The sequence below is a fragment of the Bos indicus x Bos taurus genome, chromosome 13 (assembly GCF_003369695.1).
Source record: "Bos indicus x Bos taurus breed Angus x Brahman F1 hybrid chromosome 13, Bos_hybrid_MaternalHap_v2.0, whole genome shotgun sequence".
In the NCBI taxonomy this organism is placed as follows: Eukaryota; Metazoa; Chordata; class Mammalia; order Artiodactyla; family Bovidae; genus Bos; species Bos indicus x Bos taurus.
This window is the reverse complement of record NC_040088.1, coordinates 65,220,421-65,243,850: the sequence shown is the minus strand read 5'-3', so window position 1 is coordinate 65,243,850 and position 23,430 is coordinate 65,220,421. Positions and strand designations below refer to the sequence as shown.

The 23,430-nt window shown below is 47.3% G+C and overlaps 1 protein-coding gene across 2 annotated transcripts in view; it reads right to left on the bottom strand.

The window, feature by feature from the left end:
* CCNY (cyclin Y) overlaps positions 1-23,430 on the bottom strand; it is a 110,028-nt gene that overhangs the window by 61,052 nt on the left and 25,546 nt on the right. Inside the window, exon 1 of one of the 2 annotated variants that reach the window (XM_027560072.1) lies at positions 17,706-17,789. The exons of the other annotated variant lie outside the window; for it this stretch is intronic. The gene's annotated coding sequence lies outside the window, so the exon portion shown is untranslated. Of the gene's footprint in view, positions 1-17,705; positions 17,790-23,430 lie in introns of those variants that run through there. 2 annotated transcript variants of the gene reach the window in all.

Genomic DNA, 23,430 nt, shown 5'->3' with positions numbered 1-23,430 from the left:
CAAAGAGTCGGACATGACTGAGTGACTGAACTGATACCTCGATCCACCCCAATAGCTCCTAATTCCACAGGTCTGGGATGGGCTCAGGCCAGGCGTATCTCAGAGTTGGTTGGGGAGACCGCGGGGTAGCCGGAGGGAGGGGTGGGGTCCTGGACCAACCTCCCTCCGGCAGCATGCCACCCCCAGCCCCCCACTACGAAAAAGACCCATAAGGCACCCGAGTTCTTCACTCCAAGGCTTTAATGCCTTAGTCCATCCAGGTACCAACTACGTCCCTGACAAAATTCATGTTGCGTGTCCTGGTGTGCAGCTTGAGCAGTGGATTTCTGTGATGCTTAATAAATCTGTGATAGGGGTCACTGCATTTAATTACTAACATAAAGCCCAAGATATTAAAGGGATCTTTTTTCTGCTCTGCTCAAGACACCAATATACTTTTTAAGAGTGCACAATGGATCTTAGAAATGGTTTCTTCCACTGTGGCTACATCTGTCTGGGTCGAGACAGGAAGCCTCAGGGGCACAATGGCTTCTCCTCATTACAAATTCGATCGAACAGTAATGAAGGGACCACAAAGCCTATTGTGACACACAGACGGGTAGAAATCTGACTTCTTCCTCAGAACAAAATATCGAAGTCTTTTCTGTCAGAGGGCTTGTCCACGTAGAAATGATAATTCAGCATACTCTAATACTCTACCAGGGTGGAAGGGTTGCTAGAAAGATTTCTGGCCTCAATTTAACATTTTATTTTTGAGACAAAGAGTTCCAGGGAGATGGATATTGTCTTTAAAAGTCAGTGAAACCACTGGTTCAGCATCACAGAATTTCCAGGTAACTGACACTGTATTATACCATGCTGTTAAAGAAATTCTAAGAGTGTTTTAAAAATGTACTGCATACCCTCCTGCCTTCCTAATCAGAGTATCTGAGACCGCATCTTGCCTGTTCTCAATGCCTGCCCCAAGTCATCTATCAGGATAAATCCTCAGGGACAACACTTGAAGAGGCTACTGAGGATGCTGGGGTCTTTGCACCAATGTGGAGTTTGACTTGGGGTGTTTTTTGAGGTCTTGGTTTATTTCTCTATAGTTCTGCTGTCTCCTTCCTCACTATCATACCTTCCTAATAACTTGCTTCCAACTGGGAAAGCAGGCAACACAGCATGTCTGTAGAGAAGATTTCAGAGCAAAGGCTTAAGTGCTGCTCACTGTGTGTGCAAGTGTGTAAGAATGGGTGTGGGTGTGTGCGCACGGGTGTGTGCTGGGGTAGTGGATCGGGGAGGAGGAAACAGGGTTTTAACTGAATGAAAGAAAAAAAGTGATGTCGCTCAGTCGTGTCCGACTCTTTGCAATCCGATGGACTACAGCCTATCAGGCTCCTCCGTCCATGGGATTTTCCAGGCAAGAGTACTGGAGTGGGTTGTCATTTCCTTCTCCAGAGGTCCTTCAATAAATAGTTACTATGAATAATGCTGTGATGAACGCCCGAAAGGTGGTAGTCGCTCAGTCATATCCAACTCTGAGACTCCATGGATTTTAGCCAGCCATGCTCCTCTGTCCGTGGGACTTCCTAGGCAAGAATATTGGAGTGGGTTGCCACTTCTTTCTCCAGGGGATCTACCAGACCCAGGGACTGAACCCAGGTCTCCTGCATTGCAGGCGAATTCTTTACCATCTGAGCCACCAGGGAAGCCCAGATGAACACCCTAGACCTTTGCAAATGCATACTAGTAATAAATGCCTTTAAATGGAAATTTCTTGGTCATAGGGTTCAAGTAAATTTAAACAGATATTGCCCAGTCACCTTCCCAACAGGTGTGACAATTCACAGAACTTTTAATCTCATACCAATGCAATCATCGCTAGGCCTTTCCAAGGTCCCTGCCCCTAATAGGAGAAAACAGTAAAGAGTAAGTCAAATACATGGGAACTGCGATCTCAAAGCCCATGCTACTTGGAAGGAGCCCCTCTTACAGCAGTGCTTTCCTGCTGACTCAGCAGTAAAGAATCTGCCTGCCAATGCAGGAGACAAGAGTTCGATCCCTGGGTTGGGAAAATCCCTTGGAGAAGAAAATGATAACCCACTCTAGTATCCCTGCCTGGGAAATCCCATGGAGAGAGGAGCCTGGCAGGCTACAGTCCATGGGGTCACAAAGAGTCGGGCATGACTGAGTGACTGAACCACCACCACCACCACCTTTCGGGGCAGCCTGCCATCTCCGGAGAAGAGGACTGCCATACCTTCTCAGGGCCCAGGCTGCACACCTGGCTGTGTATGTGACTGTACACATGTGGAGTGAAAGCAGGGCACTCACGTCACACCTGGAACACAGCATACAGCATCAGGACTTCTGCAGAACCAGAGAAAACCCCGGCCAGTTTATGGTGTTGAGAAGAAACCACAGTTCTACTTGTTTTAGAACCAATCCTGTACCTGACGTTTTTACTTGCACTTTCCAAGCTCGTGTAGCTGGAGGACAATGCAGATTAGACATTTCTCTAGACTGTGCCTGAGAGCAGATTATATTCTCAGCAAAGGGAATTTCTACAATCACACAAGGCATGAGTTTCAAAGCATGAATTCTATAAACTATACATGTCTCCTCAGACACATGGTGGAACACCCACCTTCGTTCTCAACACTGGACAGCTGCAGAGCCAGCCTCTGCTCACGCCCCTTGAACACAAGGTCCAGTGTCACTGACAGCAGACAACCCTTTCTGAGAAGATGCTGTGAACCTCAGATGAGAGAATGTGTGAGGCAACACTCTGTAAGCCACTAAGCACTGCAGAAACGCAAAGGGTTATTTACCACAATCAGAAGAACTAACATCTGAGAGCGTACAGTGGGCTCTGCATGCATTAACTCGTCCCACCCTCACAGCTGCTCTGAAGGAGGGGCTCCTACCCGCGCTGGGCAGCTCGGGACGTGGAGAAGCCCAGGCAGTCTGACTGCAGGGCCCGTCCTTGCTCTCTGCTCTGCCCCCTTGTTCTGGGCACATTACTGCCCCGGTTTCCTCATCTCCATACTGAAGGGGGACTTGGGGGCCATCTGAAGGGCTCTTTTCCAACCAGCACGTTCCACTGCGTGAATTCTGTTAGGTGACCAGAAAAGCAACCTTTGGATACGTGCAGCCTCGCTGGAGTTTCGAAACAGCAAAAATGTGAGAATTTTCAAAGGAGGACGTCTGTCAAAGAGGTCTGCTGTTTTTAATCATTTGCCTGATCTGGCCACGGCAGGAATTTCTGCCCAAGGAATTCAAGCAGGCCGAAGTTCTTGGATAGAAGGTTTCCTTGCAGGATCTCCAAGAGGTCTCAGGTGTCGAAACCAAACTGACGCATCTGCCGCCGTCCAGCACATGGGGGAGAAAGCTTCTTCCCAAAACAAGAGTTTCCACCAAAATAACCCACTGCTGCAGTCAACCCCTCAGTATGCACGTCCCCTTCCCCAAAAGCCTCTTTCAGTAGAAAATGATTAAATAAATGAAAGAAGACCATCTATAGAAAACCGAACTGAATTAAAGGCAAGCATCATGCTGACGAAGCAGCACCCAAGGAGGGCCTGTCTTATTTTAGGAGACTGAGGGAGATGGGGGTTTGGTGGCTCAAAATAGGGGTTCATAAATCAAGGGGGTTTTCCTCCCCATTAATTCGAGCACTAAACTGTGGATGACTTAGTGCCATCTAACAACATTTGGAGTCAGTTTCAAAGGCTGCAATTAGATGAAAGCAGAGACTATTTTATTGTGCTTTTAGAGAAAATTTTTATAAGGGCCTTTACCCTAGCTATAGACATTAAATGAGTCAATATTTTTTAAGAGAGAAAGTAAATGGGAAAAAAGTATGCAAAATATAAATCAGTATCTTCAGACTTAACTATATGTGAAAAGTTCTCTCCTATCCCTTCAGCTCTTAACTGGAAAAAACAACAACAAAAAAAGCCTTTTTGTCCCAAACTGAATGTAAACTGCAAAGTCTTTTCTGGGTCCCATCCATCATAAACCTGAACTAACTGCAAACATTGAACTAGCGTCTTTCTCAAGTTAGTAACAGTTCACCGCTTTTTCATAAAGGACATAATATCTACCATTTTCTGAATATCTAGTATTGTGCCAGGAACCTTGCTACTTACTCACATTTAATCTTCCCAAATGCTCGTGAGTTAGAGGAGGAAACAGATCAGGGAGGTTAGGAACCTTGTCCGAAGTTACACAATTAGGTGAGTGTTGGAGCCAGGACCCCAGATCTAATCCAAAGCCCGAGGCTGTTTTCAAAACACCACACCCGCCTGTGTTACAAGGGTGGCTGAGGACGTAAGAATGAGCTGACCCATCTGGGACCACTGGGCCAGATGGAAAGAAGATTTCAGAGAATGGAGGAACCAAGACCTGCAAGCAGAATAAAGCAGTGGTATGAGATCTGGCCACAGAGACAGAGGTCTAAGTTCAAATCCCGCTTCCCCGACTTAGCAGTCTTGACAACCTGGGGCAGTGACCTACCTTCTTTGCGCCTCTGTCGCCCCACCTGCAAAGCAGGGATAATGCACCTGGTAGTGATGAGGAATGGGGTAAATGTGCCCCAAACTGAGAACCATGTCTGGCTACAGCGAGCACTGAGCTAGGGCTGCTGCTGTGAAGGGAGACGTCTGGAGGCAGGGTTACCCCACGGACAAGGACAGAGCACAGAAGAGAAGACAGAGCAGACAGGAAGACACAGCTCCTGCAGGATGATGAGCAACTGTGCTCAGGGACACAGCGTGGGCTGCCCAGACCCAGCGGTAAGGGTCACTCAGACTCTCGGAGAACGGGGTCCAGCCAGGAAGACACGGCAGCATCTGTGTAAGGCTAGCAGGGTGGTTTTGGAGGAAAACAAAGCCAAGGGGGCATGAAACTGAGTCTCTGACATGAAGAGCTTGACTCTCTGAAATACCAAGGGAGTCAAAAGCCCTTGGCTGCAGGCTGCAGACAGGACACCGAAGGCACACTAGCAAGTTCTGGGCCGTCAAGGTCGGGGGCCAGAATCAGAGGGGAGGGCTCCTGGGCAGGGCTGCACGGCACCGGCCCTGCAAACCTGAGCAACGGGAGACAAGCGTCGGGATCTACTGAAGTAGAGGGACAGCAGCATGAAGCCCCACACTGTCTGCCCAGTAACTCCCAGAGAAGTCAAAGTAAAGACATGTCCGTGAAGCCAGGACTGCCAACCTAAAGAAGAAATGCCCTCTCCTTACACTTGGCCTTCCAAAGATCACCCGAGCAGGGCACAGGCATGGGCTCCTGGACACCTGTGTGGCTGCTCCATGTCCTCAGCCAGGTTCCCTGGGTCCCGTACCCAAGGCCCAGCCCCCGAGTCGAGCAGGCCTCAGCACAGCCTGACTTAGATGACAGGCCTGTCAACCCAGCTGGCTGCGCTATTAAGAAATAAATGGAAACAGGCACATTTACATTTGATGAAGACAGGCTCAGATTTGGCTTAAAATGCTACAGGGTATGACTCTGAATTAGTAACACAATGACACATTTTTCACCGTGGTCGGCCAAGTTAGATTTTGAAATGAGAATTCAGACTCATTTTCATACAGACTCCAACAAATTAATATTGAAATAGTTAAGAATTATTCTCCACTCACACTCAGCCTAGGCAAGCACCTGCTTTTGCAGCATGGCAGCTAGTTGTCTCATTTTAGAGTTGACTTAGCATTCAGTTTCTGTTTTTTAGGTGAGACTTTGTTTTTACTTTCAAATGAGATTTTGAGGTAAAGTAGTGATTTTCCTTATGATTCGATTATCAGGGACCAGATAGGCTATCCTGGGTCCCACACTCCACTCCCTAGGGCCTCCACCCGCAGGTATGGGTCTTTACCTCATTACAGTCGCACTCCACACATTTTAATCTTTTTTTAACCTCAAATTGAAGATACGCTGGAGGAGTAGGTGTAAACTCACCAAAAAGCTACCTGTGCCAAGTCAGAGGCATAAAAATATCATCACAACAGCTTCACATCTTCTTGAGAAATAACAGGCCACCAGTGAGAAAGACCCAGAATATTCAGGCGGACCCAGATTCCCAAGCTAGCTCCCTCCTCCCCATTAGGAAGGACCACTGGGGCCAGATCCCAGCAGCCCACTCCACCGTACACAAGGCGAACAATACCAGAACCTTCTCGCCCAGAGCAGGACATGCATCACTCAGGCACGGCTCTACACACTCCCACACACAGACAAAAGATGAAGCAGGATGCACATTTCTCTAGGGAGTAAAGTGGTTCAAAGGAAATTTTCTGCAATTTATATACATGACAACACTCCCACTATTTTAGCTAGGAAAGAGAGACAGTACAGGAAGAATCAGGCGAGTACAGGCCTAGGACCTCAACTAAGAAAAAAGAGAAGATTAGGAACAGGGGGCACCAAACTTTTCCTACAGAGAAAAACTGAATAAGGAAGAAATCATTTGCAGGACCAAATAATGACAGCCATATTTCTTATTTCTTTTAATTAGAAAATTTATCTAGGAATTGATAATCAGTCAACCTACGTCCTACGTTCAGAAGAGTGAAGATGACCACGATGATGGGAAAGTATCAAAACCGAAAACACCATGTATACACCTATAATTCACATATATATGAAATCCACACACACATAGGAATGACTAAGGATCAAAGTACAGCGAGTGCTGTGTCTATGGGGACCTAGTTTTGGACAGTCTCCAATTGAGCTACTCAATCAGTCTCTCGACCTCTAATTTATCACCTGATACACACTGCAAAGAAAGGGAAAGGACCAATGCACCCCAGCTCCCTTTATGTCTCCACGGATACCACCCAGGTGCACGCCTGAGGCACACCTGCATTCATTATTTCATGAGGTTTCCAGTGAAACCTCAGGTCCATCATGGATGACTCTGCCAGTGTTCCAACATCTCCGAAACATTTCTCCGTGCCATTGCTTTGCTTAATTTTTTAAAGACTTACAGGACAAAGTCCAACTTATTTAGCATGAAATCACTTTCAAGGTGCCTCACAATTAACCTCAATCTACCTTTTATTAACTTTCCTTCGAGAATTCCCAAGTAATAGAAATAACACAACAGAGCACTGGAGGTATGCTGAGTTTGTAGTGATTTGTCACACCGCAATAAACAACACAGAACGGACAGGTGAAAAAGGGAGAACTTGGACTGAAAGATCGGGAACTTGAGAGGTCAAGTTCACCGCCACTGGCTCCACATCTCCCCAAGAAAGCGGGGTGAGGGTGGAGGGGTGCCTCTGTCCTGAGCGTCACATCTCCCCATGTCTACTCTCATTCTCAGCCCAGCTCTGCCCGGCTGAGCAAGCAGAGCAAGGGGAAGCAGGAGAGAACCGGACTGCTTGTTTCGTGTCATCTTCCATGCAGGGAGCCTGTCTCTAGGATGGTCGTGCTCAAGGCATAAGACCATTTTCACTGTTCTGTCTCTAGCTTTTGTGAAAGCCTCTGCTTATTTTGGGTTTTGACACTGTTCTGAAAAGTCAGTGCCTCTCCTGTATCTACGGTTATCTCTTTCTAAGGGAACAGGTCAAGGCTGATTTTTTTGGTTCCTTTGTGTTTCCGTACCATCCAAGACGTATGTAAGAATCACAGACAACTTCATCACACGGGGGCAGAGTATCTCTTATCTGTAACATTTTAGTATTAATTTCAATTTTATTTTAACATGACTTCTTCAAGGTGTTCCCTATACTGTGTCTTTATTCCCTAGGAATCATCTATGCTGTGCTGTGCTTAGTCGCTCAGTTGTGTTCAACTCTTTGCAACCCCATGAACTGTAGCCTGCCAGGCTCCATGGGGATTCTTCAGGCAAGAATACTGGAGTAGGTTGCCGTGCCCTCCTCCAGGGGATCTTCCTGACCCAGGGATTGAACTGGGGTATCCTGCATTGCAGGCAGATTCTTTACCAGCTGAGCTACCAGGGAAGCCCAGGAATCATCTGTACGTCTGTTTAAATTAAAGCAATTTCTCTTTGCACTTTAGAATTACAGTACATTTTCTGTTCCCGGCTGTTTCTCTTCTCTTCTCACTCTGGCCCAGCTTCTGGAGGGCAGGAGACCAGCTGGTCCTCTGTTCACAGCAGCCGTTACCTTCCGGCTGCTGGCAGTGACTTCAGTGACTCTTAGAGCGTGTGGCCTGGCCACCCTGGATACAGCTGCCCCGCTTCAGATGCCCGGACAGCAGCTGCAGCCAGGCCCCCTCAGCCAGCGGGCTCTCCCAGCACAGGAGCTCCAGAAAAGGCAGCAAGGGCGCTGGAGCCATCACTGCAGTGCCCCGGGGACACCACAGCTGTGGGGCTTGGGGGTCACCATGGCAGGTGCGGGGCTTGCCCCCACGAAGGCACCTGGCTACACAGCATCACGGCTCCCGACCTGCACTTGGGCTAGAAGCCTGGCGACTCCTGGTCACAATACACAGCCAGGCAAGTCTGTGAGGGAAAGACAGTCCTCTCAACACAGTTTGCTTCTCATAATGAGCTACGATGTAGGGTCACTGATTTCTGCTTTCATCTCTGTGCCTGGGTTCAGGGAAAAGAATAATTATTTTTTGTTTTTCTCCTGGAAAATAAGAACAAGTTGTTAAGCAGGGTGGCGGATGGCAAGAACATAAGCTGAGCCATTCACGATGAAACAATACAGTTTGCTGGCCTGTGTTCATCAATTTCTCATGTCAGGTCCTGAATTTTCAGTTATTTTGAGAAAAAACACTTCAGAGAGAGAAAAGCAGGTGCCACTCCCTCCCCCTCCCCTGCAAAAAATTTAGAATCGTGCTGGCTTCTGGCAAAACAAATTTCTGCTATAGCTGTCTGAGGAGAGGACTGGCAGGCAATCGTTCAATCCAGGAGCGTGGAGCTGGAAGGGGAAGTACTCTGTGGTCCTCCGGTAGCACCAGGGTTTCGTTATCACCTCCCAGGCAATGAGGGGGTCACAGAGGAACACGCCGCAACCCCCTCGGGAGTACATGCTCTTCTTCACAGGCCTGCCCTCAGCCCTGCTTCCACTCCTCTCTCCACAGCTGCGATGGAGCAATCACAGGGCAGCCGGGGGCCAGGGATGCGAAGAGGCACATGCCTCTCACAACAGAACCCCCCCAGACACGAACCCCCCAAACACAAGAACCGCCCACAGGGGCCTGCCAGCCCCGCACCTTCCCTGCCAGTCCCGCGTGCCCTTCAGAGCACAGCTCACTGCAGTCCGTTTTCTAGAAAGTACACGTGCAAAAGTCTCTTTTCTTCACCATTTTCTCCTTCTCCCAAAAGAAAGTGCCGATTAAAAACAACAGATCACTGCCACAGCATGCCTACTAAAAGAAAACACAATAGTCTGGAAATCCATGCAGAGGTTGCCACAGCAACAGTTCCACAGCCCAACTCGCAGCATCAAGCTTTCAGTGCCTCCATGCTGCAAAGATTCCCAGGGCAGGGAGGGCTCCCTTGTTCTGTGATCGGAATTCTCTCCACTGAAAACACTGTTTGGGCACCTACTGCACCATTCATACTCCTGCTCCCAGTCATCTAACCCACAGCTGATGACTCTGGAGACATCTCCTGATAGTTCTTTCAGCTGGAGGACTGGGAGATGTCAGCCAGGAAAATCTCTTTCAGTTCTTAGAACAGAAAACATACTTTCTCAATAAGGCTTATTCTTAACCAAGCACACAAGGTTACTTCAAGTAATCCAATCAAGTTGGCAACTATAAGGCTCCAGACTGTGATGCCAAGTGCCCCCCTCCCTCCAAGAGACCCACTGAAGTGCCCTGAACGTGCATTCCCAAAGCAGGAGGATGGGGTGAGAAGGTAACTGTTCAGCTTCTCCTCCCAGAATAAAACCCCAGCACCGTACCAGGGAGATTCTGAATAAAATGACTATTCATTGCATGACAAGGATGACTTATTAGTGTCTCACAAAGGCTACCAGACTTCCTCTGCAAAACTACCCACATCAAATACATGTTGCTGGAAGGGAATCCAAATAGAAAGGAAAGTTATCCACGTGGCTGGAATCAGGCGAGAGAGAGTATCCAAGAGGCGCTGGTGAGCGAGTCTCTGGTTGCACGTGTTTTCTGAGAGCCCCTATAAATAGGAGAACACATGCCTGGCCTGCTGTCCCAATAAAGCCCGATCTTCAGCCAAGGCTACCATTTACTGAGAGCAGCCAGACCCCAGGCTCCTGATAAGCATAATCTCATCTTGTCCTTACAACCACCGCGTGGGGTGGGGGGCACCACTGGGGTGGTGGTGGTGGTGAAGGGGGAAGGTACAGCTATCATTCCCACTTTAAAGATGACAAAACTGAAAACCAGGGCGACCTGCCTGAAGCACACGTCTAGTAAGTGATGGAGTCTGTGCTCTCTCTACTCCACTACCGCTTTCTCGAGGGGGTACTGTGTTACCAGCGAGCTCCTCAGACACTTGGCCTCAGTCCCCACACTGAGCAGGGAAGGCCCTGGCCCCCTTCAGTGTCACCTGAGCAGTTCCACCTGTACCCATTTTCTGTATCTTCAGGATGTAAGAGAACATTAACAACAACAACAACAACAAAAAAAAAACAGGAGTTCTCAGTGCTTCAAAAAATAAACAGCAGTTTGAAAACCACTTTCCTTTGCCATAGTGCCAACTACATGGGCCCTGAGGGGCTGAGACATATTTGGCAGGTATGCTGGGCAAGTGACACGGGGGGAGGAAGAGGCGTGTGCTGGAAACAGAAATGAGGTGGAACGTGAGGGCCAGGAAGTTCCAGAGGACCTGGAGCAGGACAGAGGTGAAGGAGCCTCTAGGGGTGACAACCATCCACACCAAAACCAAATGTGCAGGTCACTCTCAAAGCAATAACGTTTAATACAAACTTCAGAGAGCCTGCTGTTCTGGCATAGCCAGTTCTGATTTAAAAACTCAAATACCAAGACAAATGAAACAGATGTGTAACTCTATTTTAAAATCAACTGAATGTGTGCCAATCTTGCAAAAGAAAGTGAGCTTTCTCAGCATTCCTGCTCCTGGGGCAGTCTCACTAGGTATTCTGGGCAAGTTTTGGGGGGTGTTACTCTATCCAAGGTGTGCCTCCTACAAATTAATCACTAAAAAGGTGGCACAAAGGGCATTCAGACAAAGTCAAAATTAATGGACAAGAATTTATCTATACTCACCTGTAATATAAAGAAAGATCAAATCATGCTTTTTTGCTAACTTATATGATACATTTAATACAAAAATAATCTGAAGTCCTCACAGTTTTACAATATTATCCTTAAGATCAAGGCAATAATGAATGTGTGGTTTGAGATTTTCCACTTTCCATGATTTATTACAAAGCGATACTCAGTTTAGCAAAGAGCAGTCTTCAAATAGACAAGCAGTAATTCATTTTGCACAGTTGGTTTCACACTCATGACCAGCATCAGATGATGCGTTCCTGAGACATGGCTACAATAATGAATTCTACTGCACAGGTAGGTTGTCTGAGCCTTACACTCAATGGTTTTCCAGAAGTCAAGAGACAAAGGGGTTTTGAATTCTTACTGCTTTGCTATAAAAGTTACAATTCTCTAGCTATTATGTTTGTTCTTAAAATCTGGGCCAGGGTGGGGTGGGGGTGTTGAAACAGTTCTGTTTAGCTTGGCAAACACTTACTGAGCACCCTATATTGAGTGCCAGGTGCTGTGGAAATGCTGGGAATTCAAAGGTGATACAGACAACGTGGTGGCCCTAGAGGAGTCTGGGAAATTTAGTAGGAATGAAATATATGTAAACAGAGAACTTCCATACGACTTAGTACAGATCAGGGTACTATGGAAATACAGAAAGCAGAAAAAGCCTGTGGTGGGTAGAATAATGGCTCCAGAGATGTCCACACCCTAACACAGGAACCTATCAACACGGAGAACAGAAGACATGCAATGAGAGAAGCAAGTCAAGAGATGTGAGGCTGCTGTCTCTGAAGACAGAGGGGACCACAAGCCAAGGGATGCAGCTGGAGAAGGCAGGGAGAGAGGGAGCTCCCAGAGCCGCACACAGGGCTGCATGATGTCAGCCTGGTGATGCATGCGCACTTCTGAACCAGAGATAATAAATATGTCTGTAGCATTTCAAACCACTAAGTGTGCAGTAATTTAAGGTAGCAACAGAAAGTTAATCAAGAGCCCTTCAGTGGGAAGATACTATTTACATGTGAACGAGAACACTCACTCTTACTTCATCAGCTTCATCAGCCAGGCTCAGCAAGGAGAGAGAGGCTGTTCAACCTTGACGCTCCACCCAGAAGCACAAATGGTCAAGCTCCACAGTTCATGCTGCTACAGTAGGTCTCCGGGGCCTGCTCTTGAAACACCCTTCACTCGTTCACCAGCCAGAGAACTGTCATTTGGGAGACAAACTACTTGACAAATTACAAGGCCACAACCATTGGGCTGGCACCACCACTCTGAACACGTGCATGCCACGCATCTGACGCAGGTCTTCTGAGGTGCTTGCTAGCTGAGTCTACTTTGAAGCAGCCTTGGTCAACAGAGACTATGCTGCTGCTGCTGCTAAGTTGCTTCAGTCGTGTCCGACTCTGTGCGACCCCATAGACGGCAGCCCACCTGACTCCCCCGTCCCTGGGGTTCTCCAGGCAAGAACACCTTCTCCAGTGCATAAAAGTGAAAAGTGAAAGTGAAGTCGCTCAGCTGTGTCCAACTCTATCGACCCCATGGACTGCAGCCTACCAGGCTCCTCCGTCCATGGGATTTTCCAGGCAAGAGTACTGGAGTGAGGTGCCATTGCCTTCTCCGAACAGATACTACAAATGTTGCTTATTATGGAGCACAGTATTTAAATGTGATGCCACAAAAAGCTACAGAATCAGGGGCCACAGAGTCTGCTTCTCTGAAACTGCTCTGTGAAGGAAACAGGACCCAAGTCTCCTGCCAGGCTGGACGTGAATGTGGACAAGCACAAGGCGACAGCTTCCCCTGGGTCCCAGCCTGGAGTGTGTGTGTGCCTCAAGATGACTCTGGGGAGCACGGTCTCAGGAGGACCGAGGCCAAAGAGGAAGGGCCATGCCTCAGCGGGTATTTTCAGGAAAGTCAGGCTTCAGTATGAAATCCCATAGCTGTCCAGAATCCATCAACGATCTGTGACTTAAAAATTATTCTGTGGATGCTGGCAGCAAGTTGCATTCAATGTGCTGTATATTAACCACTAAATTTATTACACTGTCCAAAATTTTGTCTTAGTTTTTTGCACTTAGAATACTTCCCATAGTAAATTTTTAAAAACAAGTGAACTGTGTGAATACAGTCCTTTTAAGAACATGTGCATCCTCCCCTCCGCTCATGTCTAGAGTTCTTTCTTTTTCCTGATCTCCTCATAGCTTCTCAGAGGTACCACCCAGTGTCCAACTTTGCATACGTGGTCAGCAGGCTGATTAAAGCTGCTTCCCATCCCACCACCCTGTCCCACATCTGCACCAGATGGGACACTGAGCAGATAGCAATGCAAATTATCCTATTAAAGGCTTAGCAGAGGGCTATACGAAAGATGTCTGCTTTACTCTAAACGATGAGCTTCCCTAGTAGCTCAGACGGTAAAAGCATCCTCCTGCAATGCAGGAGACCTGGGTTCAATCACTGGGTCAGCAAGATCCCATGGAGAAGGAAATGGCAACCCACTCCAGTATTCTTGCCTGGAAAATTCCATGAACAGAGGAGCCTGGCAGGCTACAGTCCATGGGGTTGCAAAGAATTGGACACGACTGAGTGACTAACACACACACATTACTCTAAACCACGGTTTTCCAAACTCACTGACAAAGGATCTTTTCTGCCCTTAAAAGGACTATTCCCCAAATTTGCTTGATCTTAAGACTCACCGAGGACTACTGTTGAAACTGAGGATTCCCATCACATGACTACAACCCTGGTCCCTTCTTCTAACCTCTGAGTCTTCGAGGGGAGGATTTTGTCATGTAACAAGCAACCCAGATGGCTTATCATCAGACCAGTTCAGGAAAAGACTGACAAGCCAGCATTTGGCCAGAAACACTGCTTCCTGTTCAAATGTTTCTAAGTGATTTCCAGTTCAATTTCCTAATTTAAAGGCAAGATCTTGGGAACTTCCTGGGGATCCAATGGTTACAACTTGGCTCAGTGGCCTGGGTTCAACCCCTGATCAGGGAGGGGACTGAGATCCCACAAGCTGCACAGTGCAGCCCAAAATGAATAAGTATCTAAGGCCGGATCCTAAGCATCATCACCCGTGGACAGCACCTAGCATGCAGAGTGGAGCGTTTCTACTGCACCTGAGCCTTCACAGCAACAGGTTTCCATCCTACATGTCTCCCCACCAAATTAACCATCATTGTTATTTATGCCACCCAAAATTGGCCTCTTCAAGGTATCATTTTCCACAGTTTGCCACAAAATCACTATGAGAAAAGCACTAATTCTTTCCCATTTCAAGGAAATGAAACAGGCTAGGGAATTTTACTTTATTTGCCCTAAGTCAAAGTTTCTCAGCACCGTGGACGTTCTGGGCAGACAGTTCTTTGCCGTTGGGGTGGATAGGCTGCTTCGTGCCCTGGAGGATGCTGAGCTGCATAACCCGCCTCTACACACAAGATGCCAAGGTCAGATCCCCTCCAGCTGTGACCATGAATGTCTCCAGTCCTCACCACACACCCCTGGGCACACAATCAGGTAGGGACCACTGCCCTGAGTGATGCTCCAGGTCAGAGCAGAGGTCTCCACCAGCCCACCACCTGGGCGGGAGCAGCCTTGATGCCATCCTTTTCGGCTCCATCCAGCTGGCCCTGTAGGAGCCCTCAGTGCTCGGCCTCACAGGCTGCAGGCCCAGGAGAAGTTCGCAGAGGGACAGAGTGAGATAAAGGTACAGCGCGTGCCCGCGGTGATTTCTGGCACAGACTCCTCCCGCAGTGGAGTCCTGAGTCTTTCTTCCTGTCCTGCCAAAGGCTCAGAAAAAGAATTCTGCCTGCCAGGATATACCTCGTGTATTCAACAGCCAGGAAGGACCATTTTTAAAAACACCCCCTTCATATGAAAACACTACTTTCAGTAATAATTATGTAAAAATCAACTATTTTCATGATTTGTTCTTCAGTATCAGAACCACCCATTTTAAAATAATACATTTCAACTTTATTGACATTAAGCAAATTTAGTAAAACAGTTCATGTATGACCTAAAATTTGAACTTACCAAAGAAAAAATATTACACCTCCAGATCTGCTTTAATTTTTAAACAGAAATAAAAACTCCACATGGTCACACAAAATGACAGAATTACTCAATAATACCACTATTGTTCACTTCAAATCTACTGTTTAAATACAGAAATACATAGTACCACAGGGGTTAAGTAGGGGAAGAAGGTCTGAAGCAAGCTGGAACAATTCCAAACTCTTGAAAATCTCTCGAAATGAATGCACATAGCTGAGTCCCTCACCACATGTTAGCAGCTAACTGTATAATTAGCAGTCTCTGATTTAACTTTCATGCAGTCTACGATGTCTACTAAAGGCTAAGTAATCAAAAAGTACTCGTTTGAGGCTTACACATATATTGTTAAAACTCAAGTTACCATAGCAATTATGCAGAACACACACCAACAAATTTTTGCTGGAGGAGTATGCCATCACTGACATTCACAATTACATGCACAATTCTAGACTTTAGGATTTTGCAGACAAACTTTTGGATGGTTTTATTAAACTGTATCAGAAAAGCTAAGAAGCGTTCCCAAGCAGTGCAGTTGAGAGAGTCCACACACAGGCTGCCAAGGCTAGCTGCTGCTGTGTGACCCTGGGTAAGTTACTTCCTATCTCTGGGCCTGTCAGTTTTCTCATCATCAAGATGGAAATAAATAATACCTGCCCCATGGGGCTGTTGTAAGGTAATAAAAGCAGAGTTAAGTGCTCTAGACATAACGGGCAGCTGTACCCAGGAAATACCTTGAAATTACTGAATCTGGGGGATGAATCTATAGGGATACATCATACTATTCCATTTCGGCATCCTACACATACTCGCCTCAATAACTGGATGTCGGACTGACTCCAGGCTTTCATTACAAAATACAAACCCAAATGGGACCAGCACTTTCAGATCCAAGCCCCCGATGACCCAAGACTGGTGCCTGAATCTTCCTGTTCTTCACAGACCAGAGCACAGCAAAGGACACAATGATGGGGGCTGATGCTGGAGGAAGGAAATACCCCCTCAAAAGACTGACTGAGCTGAAGGCAATACTACACCACAAATGACTCTAAGCCTTTCTGGGCTGAGCTGGGAAGAAAGCTGGGGACCCCTTTTAGCACTCGCAGGACTTTCAAACCAAGGAAGCCCTCAGTCAAGCTCACCCTTGAAACACAAAACCATGCCATGTCCTTCCCCTGCTCTCCTAAGACACCCCTCAGTATGCCTGAGAGCCCGCTCGGTGCTCCCCATAAAGCTTCAGATATGACAACACGCCCTGCGTGTGTGTGGCTTCGTGAGCCCCTGACCTCTGAACCAAGCTCAAGCAGGAGCCACCCTACTCCCACATGTCTCCAGGTGCTCCTTCCAACTTCGGCCCGTCTTTTCCATGGTCGCCACTCGGTATGCCAACTCTGTGGTCACAAACCTACAGGCGTCCACAGGAACAGAAGGCCTGAGGACCAGGGCCCACTCCACCCTCGACTACCTAAGAGTTGTGACTGGCAGGTGTGAGTCTCACTTTCACACTTATAAAACATGGCTGGCCATCCTGCCTGCCCTTTGATGATGCTGAGGAGCAGAAGGGGTGGATGGCACGCTGCAAGCTGCGGTGCTACACACTCAGTGGCTCCCCGAGGTGATGACCCCCCCCGCCCCAGCACCTGCTCTGCTCTCTGCCCTCCTCCGCTCCCTTGGGCTCTGCTCTAAAGGCTTAGATCACTGAACACAAACAACAAAACCCCCAGCTCTCCTCCTACCCGAGCAGTAACGGAGGACTTCCAGGGAGTCATCCATGTAAACAGGCTAACCCCAGGCACAATCTCTCATACTGCCAAACACTGAATATCACACGTCTTATCACAGCCCCCAGGGCCAACAGCAGGGGTTCCCTCTTCACTTCTGAGCCCCTTGGAGGAAGGGAGTATGTTGATCACACCACAGAGAATCACTGAAAAAGAAAAGCCACTTCTCCCACTGACGACAACACTGGTAATAAGGAAGAGCTCAGAAGTCAAGCAGATGTCGATTTTGAAAAATCTAAATATAACAAGTCACCTCCAGGTTAATTATCCAAGTTTCAGTGTTAGGATAAAGAATACCAAAACCTCTTTAAGGCAATGGCTCCCATACTCAGAAACTTTTCGTCATCAAATTGAAAACAAAAACAAGAAACAAAACAAACAAAAACTGCTCAAAGTGCTGAGAAAGCAGGTCTTAATGCAGAAATGGATCCAGGTGGAACTCAGCCTCCTGTGGCCCCGCTGCCCCCTCCCTGCAGTGGCACGGGCGTTCCCCGTGCACGTCCAAATGGACACTGGGGCCAATTCCTCCAAAGGGGTGACGGCTGGAAATCACACGTCTATCACCTGCCTGAAACATCTTCTTGAGCTCAAACATCACCACAGAGACTCCCGAGATGGATGTCTCAGCCAAACGTCAAATATCAAAATCTGCAATTATCTGGTACCCTTGGGGAAAACATCACTCACCATCAAAGTTATCAAGAAAGCACCAAAAGATGAACTACTTGTCCCGGAAAGCAGCCTCCTTCCCTTCAGCATCCGGCACAGCAGGCAGCTGCTGAACGCGACCTCCTCCAATACCAACCCGCAGGAGTTCATGCGCTAATCCCAGGTTCATCAGTGCCCTGCTCTCTCTGGGGCACTGTGCCCAACACTGGAGATGGAGCGATGAGAGCCTAGATCAAAGAAGATAGAGCTATGAAGAATTATAACATGAGACCACAGTAGTTGATGTATACACTTAACATCTACTATGTGCTACTCCAACGGACCTCAAAATGGGATCCCTGCAAAGAAGAAAATCCTGCCTTTTGCTACAGCACAGACACACCACAAGGGCATTATGCTATCTTTATTGTATCTCAGAAACTCTGAAGAGTGGCTTTTGAATCCACCTCTCCAAGTCTGTGCTGCAACAGGTGCTCAGAGAGGGGCACAAGCACAGCGCTGTCTGCCTGCTGGTGCCTGTCACGGGCCATCTTTTATGGGAATCCAAGAAGTACAGCAGATGAGAGAAGAGAGACACTTGGGATGAAAGTGAAGGAGAGACGAGTGTGGAGAGGTGGACAGGAACCCAGAAAGCGAAGAGAGACCGGCCCCACACTTGGTATTGAACACAAGGTCATCACTGGGGACTGGCTTCTTCCACTCAGCCCAGTACTCTGGAGATGCCCCCAGGGAGCTACATGTCTAGGTGGTATGTTTCTTCTGATTGTTGTGTAGAGTTCCATGGAGTACTCACTGACCTGTTTAAGGACATCTGTGTGGTCTCTGGTTTCTAACTATTCCAAATAAAGTTGCTGCAAACGCTGGGAGGGCAGATAGGGATGGGTGGAGTGAGGAAGGAAGGGGCTCGGACCTACCCATGCTCTTTCCCTGGAGCTTGTCAATGTCCTTTCTTACAATGGGAACCCTCATCGTAACCCTTATTTCTTATCTGTCGAATGACAAACATCAGAGTACCTGCTCAGCACCACTTCATCACAAGTACTGACAATACGCTTTTGTCTCCTTTGCATTCTGGTTTTAACAATCATCATCTCTTCTGTGGGCAATGACTTCATTTCCCCCACCCTTTCTGTCAGGGTTCACTTTGGCATATTTACCTATTTTCCAGAGATCCACGTGTTAGACCTCCAGTTAGACCTCTAGTATGCTATGAATATAAACTGTTTCAGAATGCCCATCTTAAAAACCAAAAAACACTTCACAAAGGTCAAGGATGCATCAGCATTCAGTGAGACACTTCCCACTGGCTCATTTGTGAACCACCACCCCATTTGCACCTGCAAAACATCTCAACACAATCTCTTGGTTGGAAGTGTCATTTGTCACCAGCCTCCATGTCAGGAGACAGATTTTCAGCACTAAAAATTAATGTGCACTCATTTATCACGAAGATGGATGAGAGATAAAACCTGGTGTGACTGGCTATGGAGAGGAACAGAATACTCTTAAAATATTTATATTGGTTTATCGAGTTCTCATAGAGCAAGCTTCTTTTCCTTTCTCTGTTAGGAAACATTTGTATTCCTACTGAGAAAATGGAAGGATCAGCTACCCACAACCATGTCAAATACATTAAAAATTTATAGGAAAAAACGAACCCTGTGGTAGTATTTCTTCTCTGGTTTCATAAGCGATATGGTATGTACACTTTATACAGCTGCCCTACTATACATCTAAGCCTCAGCATTTGTTCTGAAAAGGAGAGGGCCAAAAACCAAATCATTTCAACACGCCCAGAGTTCTGTGGGTAAAGGAAAAACAGAGCAACTTCAATGGGGAAACTAACTTTCCATAAATGCCATAAATGTTATAAATGTCGAATTGTGTGATACTCCTAAATAGCTGCCAATCAAATCTTTTTTAAAAAGTACAAATTGATGCTATTGACTGCAGTGTACACTGCTTTCCCAGAATAAATATGCGCTTCCTTCTATGCAATCACCAGCAGAGACAAATGAAACCGCTATTAGCATAGGACGCTCTAGGAAACAAGGGAGCACAGTCATGAAGAACATCCACCGGCTCTTTATGACATGTGTCACCCGATGCGCACAGACACAGGAAAGGAGGTTCAGAAGGGCAGAATCGCGCACGCCTTCCCCCGCCATCCTGATGAGGAGCAGGGGGCTCCCTCACCCACTCTCCTCTACCTCGTCATCCCCGCCCCCCGAGGCGCAGCCAGATGTTGTTGGGGTGTAGACTACTGAGTACTTAGTGTGTGCCAGGCCTGGGCCCCACATTGCTAAAAGGTCAGCTGCATGATCCCCACTTTGTAGGTTAATAAGGTGACAGGATGTAACCACCCCAAACCACACCAAGGGAGAAGCAGAGCCTGGATTCAAACTGAAGTCAGCCCAGTTAGGGCTTGTCCTCTGATACTGACATGCATGTTCTCACTACATTTTATTAACATTAAAATTATTCCTGGATTTAAAAATCCTTTCAGTCACAACCTAGCAGAGGAAATAAAAGCATGACTAAAAATAACCATAGTTTTAAGGAATGAGTTTCCATTCTCTATGGAGTGAGATCTACAGTTAACTGACCCACAGCACAGTGGAGGAAAGGGAGCAGGAAAGGCTGATTCCGGCCAAGGCCTGAGCCTGTGTGAGTGAAGGCACGTCGGCAAACAGCCGGGTGTGTTAGGGGAACAACACTCGCAACAGAGAGGCTGGGCAGGCAGACAGGCAATGGCCTGGCCACCACAGAAGTCGCCCGGGCTCACGCCAGCAACAGGGAATCACCTAAGCTTTGTGAAGAGAAAAGGATGACACAAGACAGACCTTTGCCAGACTAATCTGTGCAGGCTCACCTCAGGCTGCCCCAAGTGGGCGGCTAACAGAGAGACTCCTCTCCTCCCAACAGCAAAAGGGACAGAGCTGGACGGAGTGCCTCCGCCTGCCTCGCGCCCTTCTCCTCCTTCCTGACTGCCCCAGGGGAACCCGGTCCCTTCCCCCATCCTCCACGACAGCTCTTTATTCTGAATCTTCTCCTCTATACCAGCTCCACCTTCTGAGCCTTCAATACACCTAAGAATCTGCCATTTGGGGAAAAAAAAATAAAACCTGTCTTTTCATTTTTAAATCTCACAAAAGTGTGTGTGGTCTGGCTCCTCCCTGCTGCAATTTAACCTCTGTTCCTGTTGAAGCGCTTTCAGAGCACACCAGACTGTCATCATTCACTCATTAAATGCAATGGAACTCCCTCAGTCTTCGCCCACTTGCCTGAACATGCAATACTCTCAATTATCCTCTTTACCTGGAAATTCTTTCTTCCCTGGACTTACTGGCTGCCTCTCCTGGTTCCTGTCTCAACTCTGACCACCCTTTTCCACTTGACTTCTGAACCGGAGCTGTAGCCCCACGTCGCGTTCTGGGTCCACAGCCTATGCCAGGAGAACACTTCCACCACCTCGGCCCTGTCCTGACCCTGCTCAGCATGAGCCCTACATTTAAAACTGGGGAGGATGAAAAAGCCGATCCCAGCTGGTACAGACTTGCACTGAGGAGGGACGGACTCAGTCAAAGCAGTGTTCACACATCAGCCTGGCAGGTAGGCGAAGATGGGTCTTGACCACAGAGGAGGAGGCCAAGGAGGCCACCGAGTCCAGCCTTAGGAGATGAGGGCAGGAGCGAGTGTGGCAACAGAAAGGAAGGTCTCACCAGTCAACATCACTAACTCAGCACCGTGTTCCTCCTGCTTCCCCCTGTTGCTGTTACCAACACCATCCATATACAGTCCCTGCTGAGCAGGCTAGGCAGGGAGGAAGGGAAAGAAATCCAGCCTTTTTTAAAAAAACCTCACAGCACAAAAAGTGAAATAAGCTACCTAAGAGGCAATCAACGAGGAAAAGAGTCTAAGAGTTTCTTCCAAGATGAGACCAGAAACAGGTGAGCAGAAGAAGAAAAGCAGTGACATGACCTGGCCAAGTCTCCGGATGATCAGCAATGGAAACAGAGCAGAAGATCGCTGTTTATGGGCAATGTAACTCGCTAAGTCAGAACAACGTTCAATTCAGGCTTCATAAGCAGAACACCTACCTCCAGGCACACAGCAAATACATGTCAATGCCCAGAGAATATGGCCTGGGTGACAGACAGGATTCACCTCCCCTCTTTGAGCATATGCCCTCACCAGTGAAATCATGGGGATGCTGTGAGTCTTGGAGGAGCTAAGGCTTTAGGACAAATCACCTGGGCAATTTCCTAAAAACACATATTCTGCAACTCCATTCCTGCAAATTCTGATTTAGAAATCTGTATTTTCAAACAGCCACCCAGGGAATTCTGATCCAGAATAATGTACAGTCACCCTTTTCAATATTCTCAAAAGTGGTCTGCCAAGTCTACAGCAACACAGGGCAGAATTCAAATACGCTTTATATTTGGCCACCTCTAATCTAATGAAGATATTGATTTCTCTGGGGTCCAACTGACGAAATACACACAAATGGGAAGTAGAAAAATACTCCATTACACACTATTAGGCTTAATCTCAGAAATATATTTCAACTGCAAATTTTTATATACATTTAGCTCACCTAAGTTGGTTCAGTCCAGTGAGAAAAATGCTATGAAAATCTCGAGCAAGATAAATTTAATAGAGGATGGCCTGATGGAGCAGTTTTCTCAAAGGGTATATAAAGCTATAAAACAAAGAATGCTGCCCGCATTCCAGTTCCACCTACAGTATATCACGAAAGGAATTCAGGGCAAAGATCAGGAATGAGGCACTTCAAGCTTCACACAGGTATTTTTAGGAGAAAATGTCATGAACCCAGTTCCTGGCATCTTCCCATACTTAGAAAAACACTAATATCATTAACTGAGATATCTGTTCCTCGTGACGAGCAGCAACCTTCTACCAAGAGGTGTGCCTGATCACATGTTGCTGTCTGTTGTTTAGTCTCTGAGTCCTGCCCAATTCTTTGTGACCCCACGGACTGTAGCCCACCAGGCTCCTCTGTCCCTGGGATTCTCCAGGCAAGAATCCTGGAGTAGGTTGACATTTCCTCCTCCAGGGGATCTTCTTGACCCAGGGATCAAACCCACGTCTCCTGCATTGGCAGGGGATTTTTTACCACTGAGCCACTAGGGAAGCCCTAATTACACATATTACCCTTCACCAGAATCACACACATGATTCTGTCTGTGGAGCAGTTCCTCAGAGCTATCTGAGAGGCTGTCTCCCAGGCTGAAGTCCTTAGTAAAACCACCGCCGTCCCCAAATCAAACTGAAACTCACAGCTCTAACATTGTGCTTTTTTTCCAAGTCAACAAAGCCAAGAATTTATTCTTTTAATTTACATTTTCATAATTATTTCCCATAAAGAACTGACTGGAATTTGTTCTGTGTTTTCTGACAGCAAGAATCCAAGTTTTCAGGGATTACAGAAATGGTTCTGTTTAGGACTTGCCAGAGATCACAACCTCCCTGAACTCTGCTGAGCCTTTCATCCTCAGCTTGGCAAATGTGATTAACAACAACTTTACCCCTGAAACCAAACAATGTTCATACCCTAACAGTTTAGCTGATGCCTCTGGTGGGATGAGATACAGTGCTAATGAGTCCAAGGTCACGGGCAGGACCTCTGTCAAGATTAATCTGTCCTGCTCTGTCCCTCTATCCGCTGACACCCGCAGGGGGACATCAGTTCCCACAGTCACCAGCACCTTCGTTAAGA